Here is a 13,722-nt window from a genome sequence, read left to right on the forward strand (position 1 = left end):
ACCTGAAGCTAGATAGAAACATCATAAAATTGGCATAATTTTTTTTGCATTATCCTTCAATCATTCACCTAAAAACATAACATCATATACATTTAATAAATGTGAGCTAACCAACTTGTCATATCCCACATGAGCTCCTTGAAAAACACCATTAATCGAAGCCTCTTTCATAGCAATATGAAGACCTTCCAGAGTGGTGATGAAAAAATAACAAATCAGTAAGTTTAAGGTCAACATAAGGTCTCCTTTGCTAAAACCAAATCCTTTAGAGGAAGCGAAACAATCTTTTATTTAATCCTACTACTTTATCTCAAATCCAAAACTGGCAAACGTATCATCCAAGTATCCCCAACTTATATAGTTATAATCCTTTGTGAACTTAAACTTTGAATGTAACACCCGAACTCCCGGTATGCATTTTATCTGATTAATTGTTAAATTCTGATTTTCGAATTTCGTGGAAAGGCATGGGGTGCCCTTATATGAATACGACGTGTGACTGATGATATATTCTCGGTATTTATACCTATTTATGCGGTATAAACCCCTAGAGTTTGGTCAATCTCCGCCTTCATCACTCTCCAAACAATCCTTGTGAAATCCTAGCATCCTCTCTCGTATTCTTGAGCACTTTGGTGATTTAATAGTGTTAGGAAGTAAAGCAGATAACTACCAAACAATAAGCACACAAGACACAATATTTAACTTAACTGGTTCGGTCAAGGTGACCTACGTCTACAGGCAGAATGGGAGTATTCTTTATTTCATAGCTCTCAACACAGAGGTTACAAGTACAATTACATGAAGATTCGCCTATCACTCTATAATTCAAGATATAAAATGTCCTAGCATGCATCCCTATTTATACTTGAGGGACCAGACCTAAAACCCTAATGGGCCAAACCCATTAGCCCATAGGCCCATGAAAGGTGTCAACCAATCACAAACTGCCATGTAGCATCTTTTGGAACATTCATACATGTCATACAACCCATGAGCATCAGCAACACACATGATGGAGCACCTTGTGCAATGGAGGAGCATCATGATGGACAAGTGGCACATCATGAACACTTATGGCCTAACTGATCGGTTTTGAGCGTAACAAACAATCTTATGTGTACATGCAACCCTAATTTGCTTTGGATCTATGTTTTCTCTAATTTAACATACAAGTATTGAACATCAAAAGATAAACCCTAAAAGGCATATATTATTTTCAAAATTCATGAAATAATATAGTAAACATACCTTTAAGATTTTTATTGTAAATAATCTTGAATCCTTACTTGCAAAACCTTTGGTAGCAAGCGCCACAAGTGTCGCGCCTCTAATGTTTCACAAACAAACTCTAGCAACCAAGGAAAACTATAGAGAAAGAGAGAGAGGGAAGGGATCAAAATTTTTTCCAAGTCACTTAGAAAGAGGTCATGGCCGAAATTCTACCCTAAAGAGGGTTTATATAGGTGTTAGGAAGATGTTGGATAAGGCAAGTATCTCCAAGATAACCTTAATCCCTTAACTTCCTCCCTAACGCATCCAAGGCACCCTTAGAGCCCAAGGAAACCCAAGAGACACTCTAGATTTCGTTCCCCCTCTTTAGGGAGGTTCTAGAATTGCTCAATGCTCAACTATTGAACATTGTCACCTTTGGTCCTTATATTTTCAACTAATCCAATTAATTCCAAAATTAATCCAATTAATTTCAGATTAATTGTTAATTAAACAATATGATTTATAATTTATATATTATTTCCATAATACATTAATAAATCATTTATTTTGATTTCTAGTTAATTTATTAACTAAGTAATAAATGAATAAATCATTCTTCTCTCCCTAACAATCATCCTATTCAATTGCCAGGTTTGAAGGCAACCTAAAAGGATTGTGCTACTATCAATTCAAGTTTATACCAAATATAGTTATGGGATTAGACACCTAATTCAACACCAACATCCATCATGGTGACATAACAAGGTGTAATCCTTAAGCAATACCAACTCTTGAGATCCTTGAACGATCTTGAGCTTCATAGAGGACTTCATACCATACTTGACTTTTGGAGGACATTTTGGAAAGATTAAAAATTTACAAGTATGGTTTTCAATTAATATAGGGGTGGAGTTCGTGGCAGTAATCCAAGAGCTTGAGTTTATCTTCGAGTCGACAGTACGAGGTGGGTTACCTCACTATACAAGGTGGGTTATCTCCAAGATATGTTATTCTAGCAGAGTCAGTATGTTGAGTATGAAGTTAATATTGCATGCTAGTGGTTATGCCAGTTAGGTAGATCGGTAGGACTACCTGTGTTGTTATATGATTATCTGCATGCTCAGTGGTTATGTTATATATTGATATGTTATGTGGGAAGGGTTGAGGTGAGACTGCTCCGTGCGGTAACCAACAAACCCAGGAGCATTCCAATTACGGGCTAAGGGAGACTCGTACTGTGGGCTTGATGGCAAGCCAGATGTGAGTTGTGGGCCCGTAAGGCAATCCAGACTCACTGTGGGCACACGGGTAATCCAGTCTATAAAGTTGTGGACCCATTGCATGTTGTTTAGTTTGTTATGTTATGATATTGCTGACATGGATATATGGATAGTATGTGTATCAGTATTTGGGGGAAACTCACTAAGCTTTCGGGCTTACAGTTTCAGTTTATTGTTTCAGGTACATCAGGGGATCGCGGCAAGGAGAAGGCATGATCGTACAGTTCCTCATGATTTGTTTATGTTTTTGGGAAAAACTCTGATATTAGATATTTTGAAAACAAATTTTGAAATGATGAATGGTTTTTAAATGTTTGAAAAAGATTTAAATTGGCATGAAATTTTGGGTGTTACATTACAAGTACATTTACACAGAGATTCGCCTATCACTCTAGAATTCTAGATACAAAATGACCTAGAATGCATCCCTATTTATACTTGAGGGATCAGACCTAAAACGCTAATAGGCCAAACCCATCTGCCTATAGGCCCATGAAGGGTGCCAACCAATCACAATCCACCATGCATCATCTTCTAGAACATTCTTCCATGGCATATAACCCATGAGCATCAAGAACACACATGATGGAGCACCTTGTGCCATAATGGAGCATCATGATGTACAAGTGACGCATCATGAGCACTAATGGACCAACATCCATCATGGTGGCACAACATGGTGTAATCCTTAGGAAATACCAACTTTTGAGATCCTTGAACGATCTTGAGCATCATAGAGGACTTCATAGCATACTTGGCTTATCAGGGGCCAAGATGGTCCATCTTGCTCCATGATGGCGAAACAAGTGTTTGGATGGTGCAACAAGCTTCAAGTGTGGCGAAAGAACTTCTAGGTTGGAGAAACATCACCATCTTGGTGCAAAAATAACATACATGGTGCAACAAGGCCATGCTTGACGCGACAACATACTTCATGGAACAAGAGGGATATGTTGGATTAGGTGTCTAAGCCCATAACTATAATTGGGATGTACTTGAATTGATAGCAGCACAGTCCTTTTGGGTTGCCCTCAAACCTTGCAACCAGACAAGGAAATTATGAAAGGAGAGATATTAATTTATTATAAGATTAATAAATTAATATAAATGAATTTATTAATATGTTAAAAGATTAATATATTAATGAGAAATCATTTTGTTTAATTAATTGTTAGCCAGAAATTAATTAGAATTAATTTTGGGGTTAAAAGAATTGATTATAAGGTGCAGGGACTAGTTTGCAATTATCTAATAGTTGAGTGGAAGGCTCTAGAACCCCCTTGGATAAGGGTGGACGAAATCTTTAGGGGAAACCCTAATAATTTCGTCCATAGGGGCTTGGATAAGGCCCTTGGGTTTGCTTAGGCCCTAAGCAAAGGATAACTAGGGTTTTCCCTAAACCCTAGATCTCTCAGCTATATAAGGAGCCTCCTGGTTCATGTTTTGGTCACTCTTTTCTTTTGAAGAAACCCTAAGGGCCGAAATTTTGCATACTCCCTCTCCCCTCTCTCCTCTACTTTCCTTCTTGCTAGTTTGGGTGTGATTCCATTAGAGGCATTACACTTGTGGTGCTAAGCTTCCAAGAAGATCAAGATCAAGATTAAGGGGATTATCAATTGTTTACTATAACAATTGAAAGGTATGTAATTACTAAACCCTAGGCTGTAAATTTCGATTATAGCCTCTCTCCTCTAGGGTTCTTGTTATGCAATTCAAAGTTGTATGTTCAATAGATAAAACATAGATCCAAAGTAGGTTGCATGTGAACTTAGGAATTGTTTTTCTAGTTTATTTGTTTTACCTAAAACCCATCAGCAGTATCAGAGCCATTGTTTGTTTTAAATTGAATTGTTATAATTGTTGAATTGCAAATTAGGGTTTATAGCTATTAAACCCTAAAGGCCATTTTTTTCGATTTTTAGGGTTATGGATCAAAGGGTTTTTGAAAACCCTAGCCTCCAAAGAACCCTAATCGAAATTAGGGTTAGGGTTTTGAAAACCCTAGCCTCCTCCCTTGAAAATTTCGAAATATGCTATAAAGATTAGGGTTTCTTTGTTTTGGATAATAGTTGCCTTATTGGATAATTGAGAAAAATAAGGAAATTATCCTATCCCCATATTTTCGAAATCTAGAAGGGATATGGATTAGGATTTAATTAATTGTTTAATTTAATTAGATAATCCTTACAAGATTTAATAAATTAATTAAAAGTTAATTAATAGATAAATATTAAATCTAATTAATTGGTTTATTTAAATTTAAAATTTAATAGTTTAAATTTCGAAAAAAATTTATATAAACCCTTGGAGTTTTAAAATGTTTTAAAACACACCTTATATATATATATATATATATATATATATATATATATATATATATATATATTATAATTAAAAGTTAAATATTATATGTATAAGAATATGGTCAGTCAAATCGCTAGTATGCCTCATTCACGAAGCTAGTCTATAAGGGGGGTATAAGGAAACTGCCTATAAAATGGTAGTTGAATGGGTGTCCACTCTCACCCACCGCTTCCTTGATTAGTGGAGGGTCGTTAGCAGAACAGATTTGATAGGAAAACTACTTCCCATTAAAAGTATAATGCTATTAAAGAAAGTACTAGAACACTATTTTTTCAAAATCCCAACTCTAGTTACTTTAGGAAAAATGTGAAAAGTATGCTAATCCATGAAATTGCACATTATGCTTTATTGGTCGTTAGTGGAGCGTGTGTGGTTAACCGGCACACTAAAAGGCACTAATAAAGAGTAGTAATGGGTATCTTATAATTATCATTTTGATGGAGCGTGTGTGGTTTACCGGCACATCAATAGTTAATGATAAAGACAATAAGGCTACCAAACACATTTGCATGGTTATTCACATCTAGTTTGTGATCCTCGGTATCCCAGTCACAAATAGTAGAGCATAATCCGAGATTAAAACATGCCATTAAATAGTTTTAATGTATCTCAAAAGAATTAGGAATTTCACTTCGTTTATTTTGTCTAATGGTGGAATTGGTGAATCATCATTCACCTACCTTTATGAGATTTGAACTTGGATCTCGACATCCCATTTCTAAGTTGTAAATCGTCATAGTTAGGTCCTAACCTTGATATGATATCTTTGGGTTATTATATTGAGGTGTCTTGGAATCTAACTAAAACTATCTTTCTTTTCAGATGTCTACTCCTGGAAACACTTCTGCTTCATCATCCTCCAACCACAACTTCTCTCTACTAAACATCTGCTCCAAAGTCGTTATGGATGGCTCCAACTATAACGATTGGATGCGTAACATCAAGATGGCGCTTAGATTCGAGGACAAAGAGTATGTTCTTGAAAAGGAGCTCAAAGAACTTGATGAGTCAAAAGCCACTCCCGAAGAGTATGCTGCCTACAAGAAACACTATGATGATGCTACCAAAGTGGCATGCATCATGGTTGCAACCATGTCCCCAGAATTGCAGAGGTACTATGAGGACTACTGGCCTTTTGAGATGAACAAGGACCTTATGGAAAAGTACCATAAGCGAGCTCGTCAAGAAAAGTTTGAGGTAGTCAAGTCACTCATGGCTTGCAAGATGAAAGAGGGGGAATCGGTTGTATCTCATGTGCAAAGAATGCAACGCTACATAGAGTGTTTGGTCAAGCTCAACATTCACTTCGATGAGGAATTGGCCATTGACATGGTCTTGAACTCGTTGCCTGATTGTTATGGTCAGTTTATCTTAACTTACCATTTGAACAACACTGATCAGACTTTGGCCCAATTGCACAACTTGTTGCAGACAACTGAGGCAGGGATGAAGGGTAAAAGTATACCCTCCACACCTGCAAGTGCCCCTGTCTTGGCCATTGGACAGGGAAAGGGGAAGAAGAGGAAAGGTCCTCCCAAGCAAAACTGGAAGAGCAAGGCTCAAGCTGTGTCATCTAGTAATGGCCCGAAGGCTAAGCCCAATGGTTCCACTCCCTATGTTTCTGATCCAAAAGAGGCCATTTGCTTTTACTGCAATCAAAAGGGGCATTGGAAGAGATCTTGCCCACAACATCTGCAAGATATCAAGGATGGCAAAGTGAAGCCATCCTCGGTAGGTATTTACACTATTTCTGCTAATAACTCATTATCTTCTCGTTCATGGGTCCTTGATACAGGATGTGAATTTCATATCTGTTCTGATTTGCAGGGGCTAAGGGAAAGTGAGGAGATAGAGCATGGGAGAATAAACTTGATCATGGGGAACAGAAAGTCTTCACCAGTTACCAAGATCGGAGTTTATCAACTTTTGCTCAGTAATGATGTTAGATTAGATTTAATAAATTGTTGCTATTCGTCTGAGATGAAGAGAAACATTATTTCATTTCATGCATTGTTCAGACAAGGTTTTAAATATTCTTTTAATGATTTGAATGGTTCAATTTATGTTTATAAGAATGGTATTTTTGTGTTTGAAGCTTTACCTTGTGATGGTGTGTATGAAACAGTGACTTGTGTTGATAGCTTAGGAAATAGTGTACTTAATATTGACTTGTCTAATAGTGTAGACAAGGCATGCTTGTGGCATTGTCGTCTTGGACACATTAACAAGAAATGCATAGCCCAACTCCAAAAGGATGGAGTGTTGGAATCATTTGACCTAAAATCAGATGATATGTGTGAATCTTGTCTTTTGGGAAAGATGACAAAATCACCATTCACAGGGTCTTGTGAAAGAGGTTAAGGTCTGTTGGATCTCATACACACAGATGTGTGTGGGCCCTTCAGATCAACCACAAGGGATGCTAATCGATTCTATGTGACTTTCACTGACGATTATAGCAGATATGGTTACATCTACTTGATCAAACATAAGTCAGAAACCTTTGAAAAGTTCAAAGAGTTTAAGCATGAAGTCGAAAATCAATTGGGCAGAAAGATCAAGATACTTAGATCCGATAGAGGCGGGGAGTATCTTAGTACCGAGTTCAACGACTATCTGAAAGAATGTGGGATAGTCTCACAATTGACTCCTCCTAGGACACCACAGTTAAATGGTGTAGCTGAGAGGCGTAATCGAACCTTGTTAGACATGGTTCGTTCTATGATGAGTCGTGCCTTGCTTCCTATTCACTTCTGGGGGTATGCCTTAGAGACAGCCGCCCACATCCTCAATCTTGTCCCTACAAAGAAGGTTGCCAAAACACCTCACGAAATGTGGACAGGGAAAGTTCCCTCGTTAGCACATATTAAAGTCTGGGGTTGTGAAGCTTTCGTAAGACGAGAGACTCACGACAAGCTAGCAGCTAGAAGTGAGAAATGTGTTTTCATTGGTTACCCAAAGCAGTCTTTTGGATATTTGTTCTACAGACCTAGTGAAAACGTGGTGTTTGTAGCTCGAAGAGGAGTCTTTCTGGAAAGAGAGCTCATATTCAAAGAGGACAGTGGGAGTACCATTGACCTTGAAGAGATTCAAGAGTCAACCAATGAAGGAACCTTATATGACACTAGCACTCAACCAGAGGAAACAGTTCCTGTTGAACCGGTTGATAAATCATTACCTCTTCGAAGATCCACTAGGGTGAGTGTGCCACCTGAGTTGTATGGTTTTCATATTACTTCAGATGGTGACACATTCATAAGTGACAGAACACTGGTAAACTTAGATGAACCAGTCACTTATAAGGAAGCAATGGCAGGCCCAGAGGCTTCCAAGTGGAAAGAGGCAATGGACAGCGAGATTAAGTCCATGTATGACAACCAAGTTTGGAATTTGGTTGATAGTGCACCAGGTCGGAAGACAGTTGGGTGCAAATGGATCTTCAAGAAGAAGACAGACATGGATGGGAATGTGCATACGTTCAAGGCTCGACTGGTTGCAAAAGGTTTCACTCAAACCCCAGGGGTTGATTATGATGAGACTTTTTCGTCGGTGGCTAAGATTAAATCTATTAGGATATTGCTCGCCATAGCTTCCTTTCATGACTATGAAATCTGGCAGATGGATGTCAAGACTGCCTTCCTTAAGGGGAAGTTGGCTGAGGATGTTTACATGAGTCAGCCAGAGGGTTTTGTTAACGCAAAGTTTCCCAATAGAGTATGCAAGCTTGAGAAATCCATTTATGGATTGAAACAAGCATCTCGCAGCTGGAATCTTTGCTTCCATGAGAAAGTCAAAGAGTTTGGTTTCTCTAGAAGTGAAGATGAGTTTTGTGTGTATATCAAGGCTAGTGGGAGTATAGTAACTTTTCTGGTGTTATATGTCGATGACATATTACTCATTGGCAACGACGTTCCAACCTTGAATGAAGTTAAGTCTTGGCTTGGAAAGTGTTTTGCCATGAAAGACCTAGGAGAAGCCGCCTATATTCTTGGGATTAGAATATTGAGAGATAGAAAGAAGAGACTAATTGGACTTAGTCAGAGCACATACTTGGATAAGGTACTAAAGAGGTTTAGTATGGAAAATTCCAAGAAGAGAGAGCTACCTATCCAGAGCAATACCAAACTGAGTAAGACTCAATGCCCGAGTACAGATGAGGAAATAGATGACATGAGTCGTGTACCTTATGCTTCCGCTGTCGGATCGATCATGTACGCTATGACATGTACTCGCCCTGATGTGGCATTTTCTTTGAGCATGGTTAGTCGCTATCAGGGAAACCCAGGTAGAGCTCATTGGATAGCCGTGAAGAATATACTCAAGTATTTGCGAAGAAAAAAGGACTGGGTCCTTGTACTTGGTGGCAATGATACTTTGAGAGTAGATGGTTACAGTGATGCCAGCTTTCAGACGGATAGAGATAACTTCCGTTCTCAGTCAGGCTGGGTATTCTTATGAAATGGAGGAGCAGTTACTTGGAAGAGTTCCAAGCAAGATACGGTGGCTGATTCTACTAGTGAATCAGAGTACATAGCAGTAAGTGAAGCGTCGAAAGAAGCAGCTTGGTTGAGGAACTTCATCGGGGATCTCGGAGTTGTTCCAACCATCCAGGAGCCTATGGAACTGTTCTGCGATAATGAAGGAGCAGTTGCCTTGACAAAGGAACCGAGAGATCATGGTAAAACCAGACATATCGACAGAAAGTACCATTTCATCAGACATAGAGTAGAAGAAGGCCATCTTATAGTGAAGAGAGTGTCATCTGAAGATAACCCAGCAGATCCCCTCACAAAGGGTCTGAGTAGGGCTAAGCATATTCAGCATGCTCGGAGCATAGGACTGAAAGATGATATTAGTTTTAGTAGTTAGATTAGTTTTCTGAATCTTGTAACAAAGTAAATGTAATTGACTTTTGGTGATTAAATAATAAAGTATTATTTATAAGTTTGGGTTCTACCTTTTGTCAATTGTTTATTATTGTGTTTCATTTTTGCATGTTTTACTTCCCGAATAATAAGATTATTCAAACTCCACAGTCGCTCGTACTTTTGGAAGTAAGTAGTGAATCAAGACTGTCATGAACTGGATTGTAGATTGTCTAAGGATAGACATGGCAACGTATTTTCTGCAACATTCATGAGTACTCAGAAATTGAGATTTGAGTATTGGATAAACCCTCGCTCAGAGTATTACTTCATGGAATTCATCACGAGTAATACTGAGACGATAATATCTTATAATCTTGAAACAGAGATATATGAGTTGTGATTTGCAAGTCGGCTATGCATTGGTGATACGAAAATGCATCAGTAACTTGGTGTTATAAAACGTATTATCATGTATGGTTTGATGAGTAAAAGATACAAGCATATGAGTCAATGTTTATTCGTTCCTTTTGCCCTAATGGGAAAAGCGATATCTGTAGGCCCCTCGATGATTTGGTGTTGACTTGTGTGCTGGGCCCAGCCAGGACTAAATTGATGTGTTCAATTAGAAGTCCTACATCATCACAAATCAGGAATCGGGAAACATAGATTCTGGACAAAGAGGTTGATTGCATTCCATGTCTTTTGTCTAGGGATATCTAGCAGAACGAAGGATTATATGATCACTTATCTTAGGACACGTAACTGACTGGGTCAGAGTTCGGCAGCAGCTTTTTGGAAGCTACAATTTGCTGGTCAAATTTAGAAGGCATACTAGCAATTATAGTTACAGACTTATCCAAGTGGGAGACTGTTGGATTAGGTGTCTAATCCCATAACTATAATTGGTATGTACTTGAATTGATAGCAGCACAGTCCTTTTGGTTGCCTTCAAACCTAGCAACCAGACAAGGAAATTATGAAAGGAGAGATATTAATTTATTATAAGATTAATAAATTAATATAAATGAATTTATTAATATGTTAAAAGATTAATATATTAATGAGAAATCATTTTGTTTAATTAATTGTTATCCAGAAATTAATTAGAATTAATTTTGGGGTTAAAAGAATTGATTATAAGGTGCAGGGACTAGTTTGCAATTATCTAATAGTTGAGTGGAAGGCTCTAGAACCCCCTTGGATAAGGGTGGACGAAATCTTTAGGGGAAACCCTAATAATTTCGTCCATAGGGGCTTGGATAAGGCCCTTGGGTTTGCTTAGGCCCTAAGCAAATGATAACTAGGGTTTTCCCTAAACCCTAGATCCCTCAGCTATATAAGGAGCCTCCTGGTTCATGTTTTGGTCACTCTTTTCTTTTGAAGAAACCCTAAGGGCCGAAATTTTGCATACTCCCTCTCCCCTCTCTCCTCTACTTTCCTTCTTGCTAGTTTGGGTGTGATTCCATTAGAGGCATTACACTTGTGGTGCTAAGCTTCCAAGAAGATCAAGATCAAGATTAAGGGGATTATCAATTGTTTACTATAACAATTGAAAGGTATGTAATTACTAAACCCTAGGCTGTAAATTTCGATTATAGCCTCTCTCCTCTAGGGTTCTTGTTATGCAATTCAAAGTTGTATGTTCAATAGATAAAACATAGATCCAAAGTAGGTTGCATGTGAACTTAGGAATTGTTTTTCTAGTTTATTTGTTTTACCTAAAACCCATCAGGATACTCCATGGCACCAGAGGGATACCCCATGGCGCAAGAGGGACTAGTTTGGCACAATAGCATCCTTCTTGGCCCAACTCTTTATCAAATGGCACAACAATGGTGTCCTTGTTGCTCCATATCACTCCCAAGAGCTCCAAACCTCTTATAGGTGCTCCAAAGCCCCTTCCATATGATCCGTTGCTTTGGCACTTGATCTATTCCTTTTTCAGACGATCCATTCCATTCTCAATTCATCATTTCCTTTGTTACATGCTCCAGGAACCCCAAGTGCTCCATTGAGTTCCAAGTGCTCCAAATTCTCCATGAGTATGATCCAAATGCTCCATGAGAATGCTCCAAATGCTCGAGTTAAATTTAACAAAGAGCTTATTCCTTCCATTTTAGTGAAGCTTAAAGGTTAAAATGTTCCCTTTGTTGATAAGAAAGTGGTTCCAAGTATAGATCCCACAAACACACTCCATTTCTTGACTTTTGTGAGTAAAAATTTCATATCTTTCTATGACATCCCCATTTTCATGACCAATTAAAAAAATTTCTTTATGCTTATTTAAAACATAATATTCTTTTATTAGTGTCGAATTGTCCCAAAATGTTATTAATGTGGAATGATATCACTATCAAAAAGCATTTCCGAAAAAACTATTATCATTAATATTTGAAAGATTGAGATGTCATAACTGATACAGAAACATAAGCATATACTAGTCCTTACAGGCCTTACATCAAATTTTTAATGGCCTAAAAGCTCCTTAAATCTCCCGGAAAATTCAAACATACATTATCCTGAACCTTCGTACCATTATATGTGATATAAAGAAACTGAGTGAGTTAATTTTGGGAGCATGGTGAGTACATAGGGTTTTGACCACAATAATATAATTAAGTTTTTTAATTACACATTTTACATCAAACAATTAACCCGATTACCCATCCCGATTTTCTTATATATTCATCTCTAAACACCTGTCCCACGGATCATCACGAGCAACGAGTAGACAATACTGCTTTGGGGCTTCCACCGCAATACATGTCAGCAAGAGGGAATAAAGTACATTGCACGAACATGTAGTTCATCTCCTACAGGTTACGAACCTACCAGTGTTCCTCTGGACTGTCTAGAATAGTTTGTGGTTGTCATCTATATTTTGTTAGATGACTACATCGCTTGTACAATAGTATTATAAAAGTCATGGCATCTACTAATCATATTTCATTTTTCATCACCCTTCGCTACCCAATATATTATAAGTATGAAAGTACATATGCAATAAAATCAAGTAAAATATTATATCACCTAACACAGGTACAGATAATGAGCACATATGACATTTAATCATCTAAATACTTCATATATATATATATATATATATATATATATATATATATATGTGTGTGTGTGTGTGTGTAAGATGAAATTAACTATGCAATCACTTGTTAAAAGTGGATGACTTGTGATTTGGGCAGAGCTTCGCCTAACACCGTAGTTTTTCCTTTTGAAAGACCTAGATGCAAATATCACTAAGTCTTACTATTATGTCTTTTGCGACTATAATAACGATAGTCTAGATTCCTCAACAATCCTAATGTCTACATCAAGATCTATCAAATAAGGAACAACCAGGTAAGATCATATTGGAGGTAGGGTCCGTTGGTATACAAAGTATACTGTTTGGAAATCCCACTTTAAACACCTCACTAAATCTAGCCTAGACATCATTCTCGTAAGTAGATAAATCAATATTATGAATTCAAATCACTGATAAATCTTAATTATAAACTCACAATAATGACTATGAATATAAATATAAGTTACATTTGAAGCATAGTAAGTGCAACTTAACTTACAAAAATTTCTAGCGAAAACTGGGAAATTCGCAGGCAAAACTCCGACCCGAAAGCTTCTCTTCATTGGGCTCCTACATATTCCCGAACTCAGTTAAACTGCTCAGAATTTCATAAAATTTTCGGACTTAAGAAGAGATAATGTCTCAGAGAGACTGATACTTGAAGGTGTGAGAAATAAGGTTTGATTCACTACTATTTATAGAGGGAATACGGAGGTGCACCACGTCGCGCCCTATACACATGCTCCTCGTGTCTTCATGGTATGCCAATTCATCCTTCTGTTTCCACATGTCAAAAGTTAGGTGGGCCGTGTCCCACCTTCATTATATCCACGTGTCAGAAGCTTGGTGCGCTGTGCGTGCGAATTTTTAATTATTTTCTAAAAATTATATATTTCTCATACGAGCTCCGTTT

The sequence above is a fragment of the Lactuca sativa genome, chromosome 9 (assembly GCF_002870075.4).
Source record: "Lactuca sativa cultivar Salinas chromosome 9, Lsat_Salinas_v11, whole genome shotgun sequence".
Taxonomy (NCBI): domain Eukaryota; kingdom Viridiplantae; phylum Streptophyta; class Magnoliopsida; order Asterales; family Asteraceae; genus Lactuca; species Lactuca sativa.